The sequence below is a fragment of the Ovis aries genome, chromosome 10 (genome assembly GCF_016772045.2).
Source record: "Ovis aries strain OAR_USU_Benz2616 breed Rambouillet chromosome 10, ARS-UI_Ramb_v3.0, whole genome shotgun sequence".
NCBI classification, from domain to species: Eukaryota; Metazoa; Chordata; class Mammalia; order Artiodactyla; family Bovidae; genus Ovis; species Ovis aries.
The window spans coordinates 73,685,519-73,700,797 of record NC_056063.1 but is presented as its reverse complement, the minus strand read 5'-3'; the positions used below and the strand labels follow the sequence as shown (position 1 = coordinate 73,700,797).

The window sequence follows — 15,279 nt, the reverse complement described above, 5'->3', positions numbered from 1 at the left end:
CATATTATGGACATCACTGGACATGAACCTGGGCAAACTCTGGGAGATAGTGAAGGACAGGGAGGCCTGGCAGGTTGCAATCCATAGGGTCGCAAAGAGTTGGACAGGTCTTAGCAACTGAATAATAACAGAGAAATCCAGGCATTTCAGTTTCTCTCAGTGCAGGGCAAGCATGTACAGACTTTGTGAGTCTGCTAATAGTGAGTCTGCTTCAAGCCCCAGAATCCTAGGCAGAATATTTAATTCCATTTTCTGAAAAAGAGCCCCCAAATCAGTGTATTCTCACCCAACTTTATATTCTGGCACCCTTGGTCAGTTGCTCTCAAAGCTAATCCTAGGGGTACCCTGCTAGTTTCTCCTAGTCCATGCCAGCTAATTCTTCCACCTTCTGTAGTGACTAATCTCTTTCCTCCCTTATCAGCCCCAGTACATTCCCAGCAAGGCTACACTGGGCTTTAGCATCTAGTCATTCTTTGATGGCCACAGGTGTTTTCTCAACAGGAAAATGTTATAGTCTCCTTTCTAACGACCCAAGTGTGGTTGCGAGGGACCTGTGAGTTGAGGAGAGAAAGCACTGAGAATATCAAGATCAGTTTCTGGACTGTCACTGAATGCTCTTGTTTTCAAGGTGAGTGAGTCATCACCTCTTTCCCCTGGTTGCTGTGTTTCTGAGCCAGGAGAGACTCTGCTTCAAAAAATGTTCCAAAAAACAATCCTTCTAATACTAAGCAAGGGAAGGGTGATTAATCGGTTGCAAAGTGGGTGGTGAGATTTAGGAGTCTGCTTCTTATATAACCAATCCTGTTTTCAACCATACCTTCATCAACCTGCCTTTTGAGGTATGCTACCTCACGCCTCCAGTCTCTCAAGTTTGTGCTGGGGTTTATGGCACAAATCAACCTGCATCTCTTTAGCATTTCTCTACGTACATGGAGACAGCTTTCAGCCATTTCTCCTTTGCCAAGTCAATGGGCAATTCATACACCCTCTTTCCAGCTTCAAAACTTGCTTGATATCTTATCACCCACTGCAGATTTCTGTCCTGTTTCTCTTTGTCCTAGTGGATCTGCGCCATTTGTGTTCCTTTATTCTTATGGATTCAGGGACGGAAGTGGAGGCAAAGAAAATAGGAAACCTACTTTCTTTACCTAGAAGCTCTGAGATTGGAGGATGTGTAAATTCTGATGGGACTTCCCAGTCGAGAATTCAGGAAGGGAGAGAGATAATCAATGCTCTGAGGGCCTTTGGAGGAAGGGGAAGATGGGATCTGGAGACGAAGGGATACATTTAATCCTGAGAGAGACCAACTCTTCCATGTGGTCTGAAGAAAATCCGAAAGGACTGGGTGCAGACAGGGATAGCTTGGTGGTTGTAGATTGAGATTTGAGGCTGTTTCCCCCAAATGCCCTCTGATTTGTTTCCTCTTAGAAACCTACCATCTTTCATGTCCCCTGCCCACCTGCCAGTATCATTCCAGGAGCAGTTTAGATTAGGTACATCTCCATCTATCTAAGAGAATTCTCCCTTTCCTATGTGTTTTATACATAATGTGCGTGTATGTTCAGTCACTTCAGTCAAGTCTGATTCTTAGTGACACTGTGGACTGTAGCTGGCCAGGCTCCTCTGTTGATGGAATTCTCTAGGCAAGAATACTGGAGTGGATTGCCATTTCCTTCTCCCAACCTAGGGATTGAAACTGTGTCTCCTGTGTCTCCTGCACTGGCAGGCAGATTCTTTACCCACTGAGCCACTTGGGAAGCCCCTTTATATATAATAGGGAAAAGCAAAAAAAAAAAAAATTTTTTTTAAGGCACTGCATGCTGCTGCTGCTGCTGCAAAGTTGGAAAGCCCTAAATCAAATCCCTTATGATTATACGGTGGAAGTGAGAAATAGATTTAAGGGACTAGATCTGATAGATAGAGTACCTGATGAACTATGGAATGAGGTTCATGACATTGTACAGGAGACAGGGATCAAGACCATCCTCATGGAAAAGAAATGTAAAAAAGCAAAATGGCTGTCTGGGGAGGCCTTACGAATAGCTGTGAAAAGAAGAGGGGTGAAAAGCCAAGGAGAAAAGGAAAGATATAGGCATCTGAATAGAGTTCCAAAGAATAGCAAGAAGAGATAATCAATGCAAAAAAATAGAGGAAAAGAACAGAATGGGAAAGACTAGAGATCTCTTCAAGAAAATTAGAAATACCAAGGAACATTTCATGCAAAGATGGGCTCGACAAAGGACAGAAATGGTCTGGACCTAACAGAAGCAGAAGATGCTAAGAAGAGGTGGCAAGAATACACAGAAGAATTGTACAAAAAAGATCTTCACGACCCAGATAATCATGATGGTGTGATCACTCACCTAGGGCCAGACATCCTGGAATGTGAAGTCAAGTGGCCTCAGAAAGCGTCACTATGAACAAAGCTAGTGGAGGTGATGGAATTCCAGTGGAGCTATTTCAAATCCTGAACGATGATGCTGTGAAAGTGCTGCACTCAATATGCCAGCAAATTTGGAAAACTCAGCAGTGGCCACAGGACTGGAAAATGTCAGTTTTCATTCCAATCCCAAAGAAAGGCAATGCAAAAGAATGCTCAAACTACCACACAATTGCACTCATCTCACATGCTAGTAAAGTAATGCTCAAAATTCTCCAAGCCAGGCTTCAGCAATACGTGAACCATGAACTTCCTGATGTTCAAGCTGGTTTTAGAAAAGGCAGAGGAACCAGAGATCAAATTGCCAACATCCACTGGATCATGGAAAAAGCAAGAGAGTTCCAGAAAAACATCTATTTCTGCTTTATTGACTATGCCAAAGCCTTTGACTGTGTGGATCACAATAAACCGTGGAAAATTTTGAAAGAGATGGGAATACCAAACCACCTGACCTGCCTCTTGAGAAATCTGTATGCAGGTCAGGAAGCAACAGTTAGAACTGGACATGGAACAACAGACTGGTTCCAAATAGGAAAAGGAGTGCGTCAAGGCTGTATATTGTCATCCTGCTTATTTAACTTATATGCAGAGTACATCATGAGAAACACTGGGTTGGAAGAAGCACAAGCTGGAATCAAGATTGCTGGGAGAAATATCAATAACCTCAGATATGCAGATGACACCACCCTTATGGCAAAAAGTGAAGAGGAACTAAAAAGCCTCTTGATGAAAGTGAAAGAGGAGAGTGAAAAAGTTGGCTTAAAGCTCAACATTCAGAAAATGAAGATCATGGCATCCAGTCCCATCACTTCATGGGAAATAGATGGGGAAACAGTGGAAACAGGGTCAGACTTTATTTTTTGGGGCTCCAAAATCACTGCAGATGGTGACTGCAGCCATGAAATTAAAAGACACTTACTCATTGGAAGAAAAGTTATGACCAACCTAGATAGCATATTCAAAAGCAGAGACATTACTTTGGCAACTAAGGTCCGTCTAGTCAAGGCTCTGGTTTCTCCTGTGGTCATGTATGGATGTGAGAGTTGGACTGTGAAGAAGGCTGAGCACTGAAGAATTGATGCTTTTGAACTGTGGTGTTGGAGAAGACTCTTGAGAGTCCCTTGGACTGCAAGGAGATCCAACCAGTCCATTCTGAAGGAGATCAACCCTGGGATTTCTTTGGAAGGAATGATGCTAAAGCTGAAACTCCAGTACTTTGGCCACCTCATGGGAAGAGTTGACTCATTGGAAAAGACTCTGATGCTGGGAGGGATTGAGGGCAGGAGGAGAAGGGGATGATAGAGGATGAGATGGCTGGATGGCATCACTGACTCAATGGCTGTGAGTCTGAGTGAACTCTGGGAGTTGGTGATGGGCAGGGAGGCCTGGCGTGCTGTGATTCATGGGGTCACAAAGAGTTGGACACGACTGAGCGACTGAACTGAACTGATGGAAAGCCCAGGTGGACAAAAACATGTAGCATTTGGCCCTTGCCTGTAAAGCATTTAAAACTGGTGAGAGGAACTTCTCTGGTGGTCCCATGGTTGAGACTTTGCTTTCCAATGCAGGGGATGAAGGTTCGATCCCTGGTTGGGGAACTAGATCCACATGACTTGTGGCCAAAATAACAAAACATAAAACAGAAACAATATTGTATCACATTCAACAAAGACTTTAGAAACTGTCCACATTAAAAAAAAAATCTTAAAAAAAATTAAGCTAGTGAGGTAGATGATATAGAAAAGTTGTTTTCACATAATGTGGCAAATTTTTATGGCATAGGGATATAGGGAATGCTATGGAAACACAGAGAGGGACCTCTGGGTCAACTTGGGAACCAGGCAAGATCCCCAGAGGAACTGAGGCCTCAGCTAAACCTCGGATGATACTAAGTCAGCCAGGCAAAGGGAGGGGGTGCGGACATTCCAGAAATAGGGGTTAGAACAGCCAGTGTGCAGTGGAGAGGAATATTTATCTGGCTGCATGGCGGAAACTATGACCAAAGTGGTGAGTGGGAGGTTGAGGGGTCACCTGAAGGGATGCCAGAAAGTGCAAGGGCCAGACCGTGGGGTCCTCCGGTACTGCTTCAAGGAATTAAAGAAATGTGCCATGGTCTGACTTGAATATTGATAGTCTGATTGGAGAAGGAATTGATAACACACTCCAGTGTTCTTGCCTGGAGAATCCCATGGACAGAGGCGCCTGGAGGGCTACAGTCCATGGGATCGCAAGAGTCGGACACGACTGAGCGACTAAGCACAGCAACACTTTGATCAGACTATAAGGACTAAGGAGAGCTCAGGGCGGGCTGGCAATTGGCAGTGAGAGCCTGAACCAGGTGGCTGAGAGCAGGAATTGAGGAGAATAAGGGCAGCAATCACAGCCAAAAGACCAGACTGGAATCGCTGCTCTGCCAGTCACTTCTGCATTATGTCATTCAGCCTCATTCCTACCGACTGGAACCACACTCTCTGCCCTGTGATTAATTCTGGGCTCTAGAGAGGTTGAGTCGGTGAAGAGCCTGGCATGCTCTTTGGCACATAAGCTGCGGTTTCACCCCCTTTCTTCACTCTGTGTTTTTAAGTAACCTCCAGTATTCCCTTGCTTTGGGGAGCTATTTGAGGCCAATTGGCATGACAAGTGAACATGCTTTGGAGATCCTCATGCTTTAAACTAGCATGCACCACGGTCCCTGCATCCTCTGTGATAACACTTTTATAGACTGGTGGGTGCACACACACACACACACACACACACACCACATCCCTCTCCTCCTTCCTTTTCCTACCATATTCAGCATCTCAGGAAAGCTATGACAAATCTAGATAGTGTATTAGAAAGCAGAGATACCAATTTGCCTACAAAGGTCAGAATAGTCAAAGCTCTGTTTTTTTCAGAAATCATGCATGCATGGATGTAGACGTATGTGTGTGCATGCTCAGTTGCGTCTGACTCTTTGCAACCCCATGGACTGTAGCCTGCCAGATTCCTCTGTCCACGGGATTTCCCAGGGAAGAATATTGGAGTGGGTTCCCATTTTCTGCTCTAGGGGATCTTCTTGACACAAGGATCAAACCCATGTCTCTTGTGTCTCCTGCACTGGCAGGCAGATTCTTTACCACTGGTGTCACTGAGAGTTGGACCATAAAGAAGACAGTATGGTACTGGCACAAAGACAGACATATAGATCAATGGAACAAAATAGAAAGCCCAGAGATAAATCCACACACATATGGACACCTTATCTTTGACAAAGGAGGCAAGAATATACAATGGAGTAAAGACAATCTCTTTAACAAGTGGTGCTGGGAAAACTGGTCAACCACTTGTAAAAGAATGAAACTAGATCACTTTCTAACACCGCACACAAAAATAAACTCAAAATGGATTAAAGATCTAAATGTAAGATCAGAAACTATAAAACTCCTAGAGGAGAACATAGGCAAAACACTCTCAGACATAAATCACAGCAGGATCCTCTATGATCCACCTCCCAGAATGCTGGAAATAAAAGCAAAAATAAACAAATGGGATCTAATTAAAATTAAAAGCTTCTGCACAACAAAGGAAAATATAAGCAAGGTGAAAAGACAGCCTTCTGAATGGGAGAAAATAATAGCAAATGAAGCAACTGACAAACAACTAATCTCAAAAATATACAAGCAACTTATGCAGCTCAACTCCAGAAAAATAAACGACCCAATCAAAAAAATGGGCCAAAGAACTAAATAGACATTTCTCCAAAGAAGACATACGGATGGCTAACAAACACATGAAAAGATGCTCAACATCACTCATTATTAGAGAAATGCAAATCAAAACCACAATGAGGTACCACTTCACACCAGTCAGAATGGCTGCGATCCAAAAATCTGCAAGCAATAAATGCTGGAGAGGGTGTGGAGAAAAGGAACCCTCCTACACTGTTGGTGGGAATGCAAACTAGTACAGCCACTATGGAGAACAGTGTGGAGATTCCTTAAAAATTGCAACTAGAACTACCTTATGACCCAGCAATCCCACTTCTGGGCATACACACCGAGGAAACCAGAATTGAAAGAGACACATGTACCCCAATGTTCATCGCAGCACTGTTTATAATAGCCAGGACATGGAAACAACCTAGATGTCCATCAGCAGATGAATGGATAAGAAAGCGGTGGTACATATACACAATGGAGTATTACTCAGCCGTTAAAAAGAATTCATTTGAATCAGTTCTGATGAGATGGATGAAACTGGAGCCGATTATACAGAGTGAAGTAAGCCAGAAAGAAAAACACCAATACAGTATACTAACACATATATATGGAATTTAGGAAGATGGCAATGACGACCCTGTATGCAAGACAGGGAAAGAGACACAGATGTGTATAACGGACTTTTGGACTCAGAGGGAGAGGGAGAGGGTGGGATGATTTGGGAGAATGGCATTCTAACATGTATACTATCATGTGAATTGAATCGCCAGTCTATGTCTGACGCAGGATGCAGCATGCTTGGGGCTGGTGCATGGGGATGACCCAGAAAGATGTTATGGGGAGGGAGGTGGGAGGGGGTTCATGTTTGGGAATGCATGTAAGAATTAAAGATTTTAAAATTTAAAAAATAAAAAACTAAAAATAAAAAAAATAAATAAATAAATAAAAATAAATTAAAAAAAAAAAAAAAGAAGACTGAGCGCTTAAGAATTGAAGGCTGAGCACTTAAGAATTGATTCTTTCAAATTGTGGTGGTGGAGAAGACTCTTGAGAGTCCCTTGGACTGCAAGGAGATCAAGACAATCAGTCCTAAAGGAAATTAAACCTGGATATTCATTGGAAAGTAGAGAAGGGAATGGCAACCCACTTCAGTATTATTGCTGAGAAGATCGCATGGACAGAGGAGCCTGGCAGGCTATAGCCCAGGGGCTCACAAAGAGTCGGACACAACTGAGTGGCTAACATGCATTCATTGAAAGGACTGACGCTGAAGCTCCAAAACTTTGACTACCCGATGTGAAGAGCCGACTCATTGGAAAAGACCCCAATGCTAGGAAAGATTGAAGCCAAAAGGAGAAGAGAGTGGCAGAGGATAAGATGATTAGATAGCAGCACTGCCTCAGTGGACATGAATTTGAGCAAACTCCAGGAGATTGTGAAGGATCGGGGAACTTGACGTGCTGCAGTTCATGGGATCACAAAGAGTCAGACATGACTTGGTGACTGACCAACAGCTACAACACCATCTCCCGTGGCTCCTATTCTCCATTTGCTGGGCCAAGAATCCCAAAGAATTTTGAGAATTTTCAGAAATTCGAGATGTACTAAAGATTCTGTGAAATGTGTTTGAGCACCTAGCCTATGACATCCAACAAGAAAACACCTTGCCTCTGGGGAGTTTTGGAATCACTGAGACAGTTGGAAGGCTTCTAGTCACACACTGACTTTCTTAATCATTTGTAGACAACACGTTCCAGGGCTCTGAACTGATGGCAGTGAGGTAACTAACAGGTGGCAGATTTGTTTTATTTTGCCGATGGAATAGCATGGCAATTTCATTTTTCATTCTCCTGGTATGTATGACTCTAGGAAAAAACGACAACAAATTCTCCTTTAACCATGCTGTCTTTGTATATGTCAGCCTCCCTGATACCTAAGGAGCCTGAGCTCCTAAGCCATATCTACTGGAAAGTTCACCATTCTTCCAGATTCGCTGCAGATTCCGGAATCCATCTTCCCACCGCGGGACAGGACTTGTCACAAATAGCTTGGATTTATGGATGCGCTTCTGCTGCAGAAATCGTTTCACCTTTTGAGGTAACCTTTACAGAATCATAAAATCAATCAGTTTTATTTGACATCCAAATCAGAGCTCTGCCCCAAATAAATTGCTCGCACTTTATGCAGAGAACAAAACAGAGACTAGGCGTGAGCCCAGGGCTAAGTGGAAGAGAGCACTGGAGTAACAGCAGGAGGATTTAGGGTTCACAGTTGGCTAAGTGTCAGGCAGTGGCCTGAGCACCCTGGTCTCAGTCTGTGATGCTGGGTACCACCCGAATACGCTCTCCTCCTTCATCCTGGAATGGATCAATGAGAATGAACTGCACACAGGTTGCTTCTTTTTTTCTATCCTGCTTGGCTTGGTGTCCAAGAAATCTGTATAGATTTGTCTGGTGGGAAATCAGGGGATGGGGGGGAGGGATTGGTGCTGGAGGGGTGGGGAGGCAATTCTAGATGTATTCTCTGTTGGCAGAAGGGCTGTATTTGGCATGGTAAATTTTAAAGCTGTAAATGATTCATATGGTGAAGAAAGGGTTTTAAGTGTACAAATTGTGTGTGGGTGTAGTGTACAGTAGGTACACACAAATACATTTACATGGCATGAAAGAAAATTTTTACCCTTCTAGTGATTTTGCTAAATTCTCTCCAAAGGCATTTGTTAAGCTGAGAAGCTAATATCGTGCAGTAGTTATCAGCAAAGCCTCTGTTACTAGATTGTCATATTTCAAATTCTGACTCTCTAAAGTTGCAAGCTGGGTGCAAGGATCATTGGGCAAGATCCTTAAACACCGTAGGCTTAGGTTTCCCCAGCCTTATTCATGAGTATTAAATGAGAAAATATATAAGCAATAATAGTGCCTGGCTCCTGATGAGTGCTGAGCACTATGGATTTGTTATTATTATAATTAAGTAGGAATGGTTGGCCACTTAAAAAATCTTAGAATTGGAGTGAAGAGGCAGTCCTGTAATGCTTCAGATCAGGCAAACCCACGTTTGGGTTTCAGCATTTCCACTGTCCAGCTTTGGGCAAGTTCTTTACTCACTCCAGTGATACTTATGTCCTATTACTGTTGCTGGGAGTTTTGAATGAGCTAGCACGTGTCTGGCACCTAGCATAAAGACCAGTTCATAGTTGATGCTCAGTACACCAGAGTGATAACTGTTAGTATCATTCATGCATACACACATTTTAAATATCATCACAAAGCCACATGCAACTTTTAACCATCTCCTAGTACATAGAATTTAGTTTGATCTTAGTGAATAAGGGCTACCCTGGTGACTCAGCTGGTAAAGAATCTGCCTGCAATACGAGAGACCTCGGTTTGATCCCTGGGTTGGAAAGATCCTCTGGGGAAGGGAACAGCCACCCACTCCAGTATTCTGGCCTGGAGAATTCCATGGACTGTTCAGTCCATGGGGTCACAAAGAGCTGGACACGACTGAGCGACTTTCACTTTTTTTCACTTTGAGTGAGGAAATTGACATCCTAGTCACAGAAAATATCCCAAATGAAAGGGGGCAGGCTAACCCTATGATGCATAGTGTCAGAATGATTAGAATAACCACTGCTAAAATTAGGAGAACTTCAGCCTGGGAGTTCTAATGATTTAGGTGGTTGATGTTAGGATGTGGTTGCAAAGTAAGTAAAGAACAACCAGATACCTCTTATATTAGTGATTGGACTTCTTTTCCAAAATGCGTAAATTGAAGTCATTTCATTGGGATTCAAGTTGTGGAGCTGAGTGCACTGTGTGAGCTCCATGCTGAAGGGCCGCACCAATCAGGCAGCACTGTAGGGAAGCAAGTACCCAGAACAGCACAAAGTCAGCATCTAATACCATAGGGAGCACCTTTTAAGCCTATCCACTGAATGAGGTTTGGGAAGAGTAGCACCAGTCATAAGTGGGAGGGCAAACTGAAGGAGCAGTGTGAAAGGAAGATGGATAGTCCTGTTATTAGACTTTCTCACTTGACCTTTCCACATATCCTGCTATAAACTTCAGGAAAGATGGAGAACTTTCAGTACAAAGGACAATTACATGGTCATTTTGCATTCATGCTTTCCTTTAGAGACTCAAGAAACTTGCGAAAAACCAGTAAAACATTTGCCTTTGGCCAGGTTGAGTTTTCTCAAATAACTATGAAAGCAGAAAAATCTTGTTTTTGCAAAATTTCCAACCTAATGTATCTCATATTGAGGACATTTGAGGAAGCACCTAAACATTAATAGGCAGACATGAAACCATCAGATTCTGTATGTGTGTGTATTTGTTTTGTTGTTCAGTTGCTAAGTCATGTCTGAATCTTTGTGACCCCTTGGACTGCAGCACGCCAGGCTTCCCTGTCCATCACCAACTCCTGGAGCTTACTCAAACTCACGTCCATTGAATCGGTGATGCCATCCAACCATCTCATCCTCTGTCGTCCCCTACTCCTCCTGCCTTCAATCTTTCCCAGCATCAAGATTTTTTCAAATAAGTCCGTTCTTCACATCAGGTGGCCAAAGTATTGGAGTTTCAGCTTCAACATCAGTTCTTCCAATGAACACTCAAGAGTAATTTCCTTTAGGATGGACTGGTTAGATCTCCTTGCAGTCCAAGGGACTCTCAAAAGTCCTCTCCAACACCACAGTTCAAAAGCATCAATTCTTTGGTGCTTAGCTTTCTTTGTAGTCCGACTCTCACATCCATACATGACTACTGGAGAAACCATAGCTTTAATTAGACAGACCTTTTTTGGCACAGTAATGTCTCTGCTTTTTAATATGCTGTTGGTCATAACTTTCCTTCCAAGGAGCAAGTGTCTTTTAATTTCATGGCTGCAGTCACCATCTGCAGTGATTTTAGAGCCTCCCCCCAAATAAAGTCTGTCACTGTTTCCATTGTTTCCTCATCTATTTGCCATGAAGTGATGGAACCAGATGCCATGATCTTAGTTTTCAGGATGCTGAGTTTTAAGCCAACTTTTTCACTCTCCTCTTTCACTTTTATCAAGAGGCTCTTTAGTTCTTCTTCACTTTCTGCCCTAAGTGTGGTGTCATCTGTGTATCTCAGGTTATTGGTATTTCTCCCAGCAGTCCTGATTCCAGCATCATAGTTGACCCTTGAACAATGCAGGGGTTGGATTGCTGACCCCCACCCAGCGTAGCTGAAAGTCTGCATGTAACTTCACAGTCGGCTCTCCATAAACTTGTTTGCATATTTGCTGCTTCAATCAACTGTGGGTCATATAGTACTCTAGTATTATTTATTGGAAAAAATCTGCCTATAAGTGGACCTGCAGAGTTCAAATCTGTGTTACTCAAGGGTCAGCTGTATTCTGTTTATGATCAACTGTTGGGAAATAGGAATGAAAGGAAATGAAACCACCTGAGATGATTACCCTCTCAATTTCATTGAACAAAATTGTTTCCAGTACTGTAAGTTCCCTACATACAAATCTTCAAGTTGCAAACTTTCAAAGATGCGAACATACCCCTGTTGTATTGTACTAGTCTATTTTTCAAGGTACTGTATTATAAGATCAAAAATGGTTTCTTTATTTTTTGTTTGCTTTTTTAATGTATTATTCGTGTGGAAAGTATTGTAAACCTATTACACTATGGTGCTATATAGCTGATCGTGTCAGTTGGGTACCTAGGCTAATGCTGTTGGACTTATGCACAAACTGGAGTTAAAAACATGCTCTTGGAGCAGAACTCATTTGTATGTAGGAGACTAAGCATAATAACTACAAGAACATGGTTGTCAAGTAAGAGTTACCTGAAATTATGGCATATTGGACAATCTAACTGGGATATGCTGCTGCTACTGCTGCTAAGTTGCTTCAGTCGTGTCCGACTCTGTGTGACCCCATAGATGGCAGCTCACCAGGCTCCTCCGTCCCTGGGATTCTCCAGGCAAGAACACTGGAGTGGGTTGCCATTTCCTTCTCCAATGCATGAAAGTGAAAAGTGAAAGGGAAGTCACTCAGCCGTGTCCAACTCTTTGCGACTCCACGGACTGCAGCCCACCAGGCTTCTCCGTCCATGGGATTTTCCAGGCAAGAGTACCAGAGTGGGGTGCCATTGCCTTCTCTGATGAATGAGTCCATGTATTTGTAAAAATGTGACTGATGAAAACAGTGCAATCACTAGGTTATCACATTGTGTGAGTTCAGTTGTCAAGAGGGAGCAACTCAAAGGCCATCACACAATCTATAAACCAGCTGGAAGGAGCCATCCAGACTTTGCCCAGCCGAACCCTTTCTGGGCGATGATTAGATAAGATGATATACTGTGTCCTCATAGATGATATACTGTGTCCTCATAGATGATGTACTGTGTGCAGAAGCGCTGATCAGAATCAGGTTTGGCACGGTACGCGACTGTATTGATGGTTTGAGTCACATCACTGTCTGGCTTGGGCTTTCTAATGAGGATCTGGCCCCCACCGGCAGTGACAAGCTTAATAAGATTGTCCTTTGGATGGTGTTTGAAGGTTCCCCAAAAATAGAAGTAACATAGTTCTGACAAATCATCTTTTGCCAAAATAGACATTTATAGGGATACTACATGGAGGGTTGCTTGGGAAGAATCCAGAAATAAGAGATCATGTGGCTGAAGGAAGAGTAAATAAGCCTCCGTCTTCTAACGACGCAGCTTGACATCCACTTCCTGCACATTCAGTGTTGGGTGATTTAGGACAAATCCTTTCACCTATCAGAGCTTCAGTAACCCCCTCTGTGATATGGTGAGAATGGGAAAAGCTCCCCAAGAGGCTGCTGGGAAATCTAAAGAGACAATGCGAGAGAAAGCACTTAGCCTCTTGCTGAAGTGCCTTTGCAATGCTATTTAGCTTATTGTTTCCGTGAAGAGTGACCTGGTAGCCCTTGAGAAAACACTATACCACATATTGTTCTATGTGAATGCTAATGGAAAATGGGGCTCTGAGCTGCACGTGTTGACATGATATTTGCAGTCCTGCATTGTGTGTGTGCGCGCTCAGTCATGTCCAACTCTTTTCGACCCCATGGACTGAGCTCACCAGGCTTCTCTGTGCGTGGGATTTTCCAGGCAAGAATACTGGAGTGGGTTGCCATTTCCTACTCCAAGAGATCTTCCTGACCTGGAACCTGAACCCGTGTCTCTTGCGTCTCCAGCATTGGCAGGAAGATTCTTTACCACCACCTGGGAAGCAAGTCGTGAGTTAGCCTTATTCAGTCTATAAAATACTTGCGATGTGCCTACTATGTGCCACTGTTTAAGCACTGGGAATGCATCAGAAAATAAAACATGCAAAAGTCTGGGCCCTTAGGGAGCTTACTTTCTAGTAGAGGAGGAGAAAAAGAAATAAAGTTAAAAAAATCATACAGAATATTAGAAAATGGAACGTTCAACTAGGGTAGGAGAAGTGGGGGAAGGAAAAGGAGGAAATGAAGATGGAGACGGGGAATGCAATATTTATGTAATACTTCTAGTCTCTTTCATTTACTTAATATCTGTTTTTTCTTTATTGTTATTCATTTGTTGACAATTCTAGGGAGCCGCAGGGAAATGAAAGTTAATTTGGGAATTTTTTTGTGTTTTATGAATTTTGGAGCTGTTCTTTTAAAATTTCTGGACCTTTTTTTTTTTTTTTAAAGCGTACACCATCAACAATTTTGGAGCTTCGTTCCCCCCGCCACAATGTATGCTACTGTGGCAAGAAATCAGTCAATTTAAAATTTGGCAAATACAGAGGTTAAGGGACAAATAAAACAGACACCGTGGGGACATGAGGCTTCCCTGGTAGCTCAGACAGTATGGAATCTGCCTACAATGCAGGAGACTTGGGTTTGATTCCTGGCTTAGGAAGATCCCCTGGAGAAGGAAATGGCAACCCACTCCAGTGTTCTTGCCTGAAGAACTCCAGGAACAGAGGAGCCTGGCAGGCTACAGTCCAAGAGGTCACAAAGGGCTCAACACGACCGAGCGACTTACACTTGGGGACATGATGGAAGCACTAATTCCTCAGACCTCATTTTCTATCTTCAAAATGCTCTCTACACATAAGGAACTTATGTAGGAGAGGAAAATGTTGCTCCCAAGGTCATGTCTATGATCCACGTAGAATGAGGTCCTACATATATATACCAGCTTTATGACTAAATATGAAATTCAACTACAATTGTCTAAATATGTTAAACCAGCTAATTTATGAAAACATAAAATATAGTGAGTCTAATTGAAAACCATGAAATACAGACTGATAACAAAAAGAGTTCTTTCTCTAGGGTTTTTTTTTTTTTTTGGTTTTGATTTAGTGTTTATATTTAATACTTTATTCCCTTTACTTTTTAGGTTTTCTATAAGAACTTCAATTTCCTGGTTTCCGCTTCTGAGATCCGCCTTTTAAAAAAGTAAATCATTAATTGATCTTCCGGTGTTTGGACCATGCCGATGGCAGCATTGTGGAGCATGTAGGTGAACACTACAATTTAGAGGCAATTCAGAAGCAATACAATCAACTTATCTCTTTAAACTCACTCCTACACCCCTGTGTGCTCTCCTACACATGTTCCATTTATTTTGTTATTTTGGTTATTAAACTCAATTCTGGAGATTTCAAATTGAATGATTCTCTGTTATTTTATTCCATTAATTATTATTCTTAATATAGGGAGGTGAAACTCTTAGTCACTCAGCCATGTCCAACTCTTTGTGACCCCGTGGCCTGTAGCCCGCCAGGCTCCTCTGTCCATGGGATTCTCCAGGCAAGAAGACTGGAGTGGGTAGCCATTCCTTTTTCCAGGGGATCGCCCTGACCCAGGGATTGAACCCAGGTCTCCCACATTGCAGGCAGATTGTTTACCATCTGAGCCGCCAGGGAAGGCCCCAACAGGGAGGTAGTCACCTAATATTTTAATATTCATTTATTCGTCAAGTTAACAAACATTATTGGGCATTTGCTCTGTGTTGGGTAGCATTCAAGGTATTTCTTTGTTGAATGAGAGCAGAGCCAGTTGGTAGATCTGGGTAGAGGAAGCCTTCAGGTTGCTGGCCATCCTTGCATGTTGTAGAATCAGAATTACCCAGAGGAGGAAAGAATTGAGGCA

The 15,279-nt window shown here is 42.8% G+C and overlaps 1 long non-coding RNA gene across 2 annotated transcripts; it reads left to right on the top strand.

Annotated features, from left to right (window-relative positions):
- The first annotated feature begins 312 nt into the window (after positions 1-312).
- Positions 313-14,798, top strand: LOC132657267 (uncharacterized). 2 transcript variants are annotated; one of them, XR_009595154.1, is made up of 3 exons: positions 313-628; positions 8,130-8,238; positions 12,063-14,798. It is a non-coding gene; the product is annotated as an uncharacterized LOC132657267 (long non-coding RNA). The 2 variants fall into 2 exon arrangements; XR_009595153.1 differs by lacking the exon at positions 313-628 and having other exon boundaries at positions 2,883-8,238.
- The last annotated feature ends 481 nt before the right edge of the window (positions 14,799-15,279 follow it).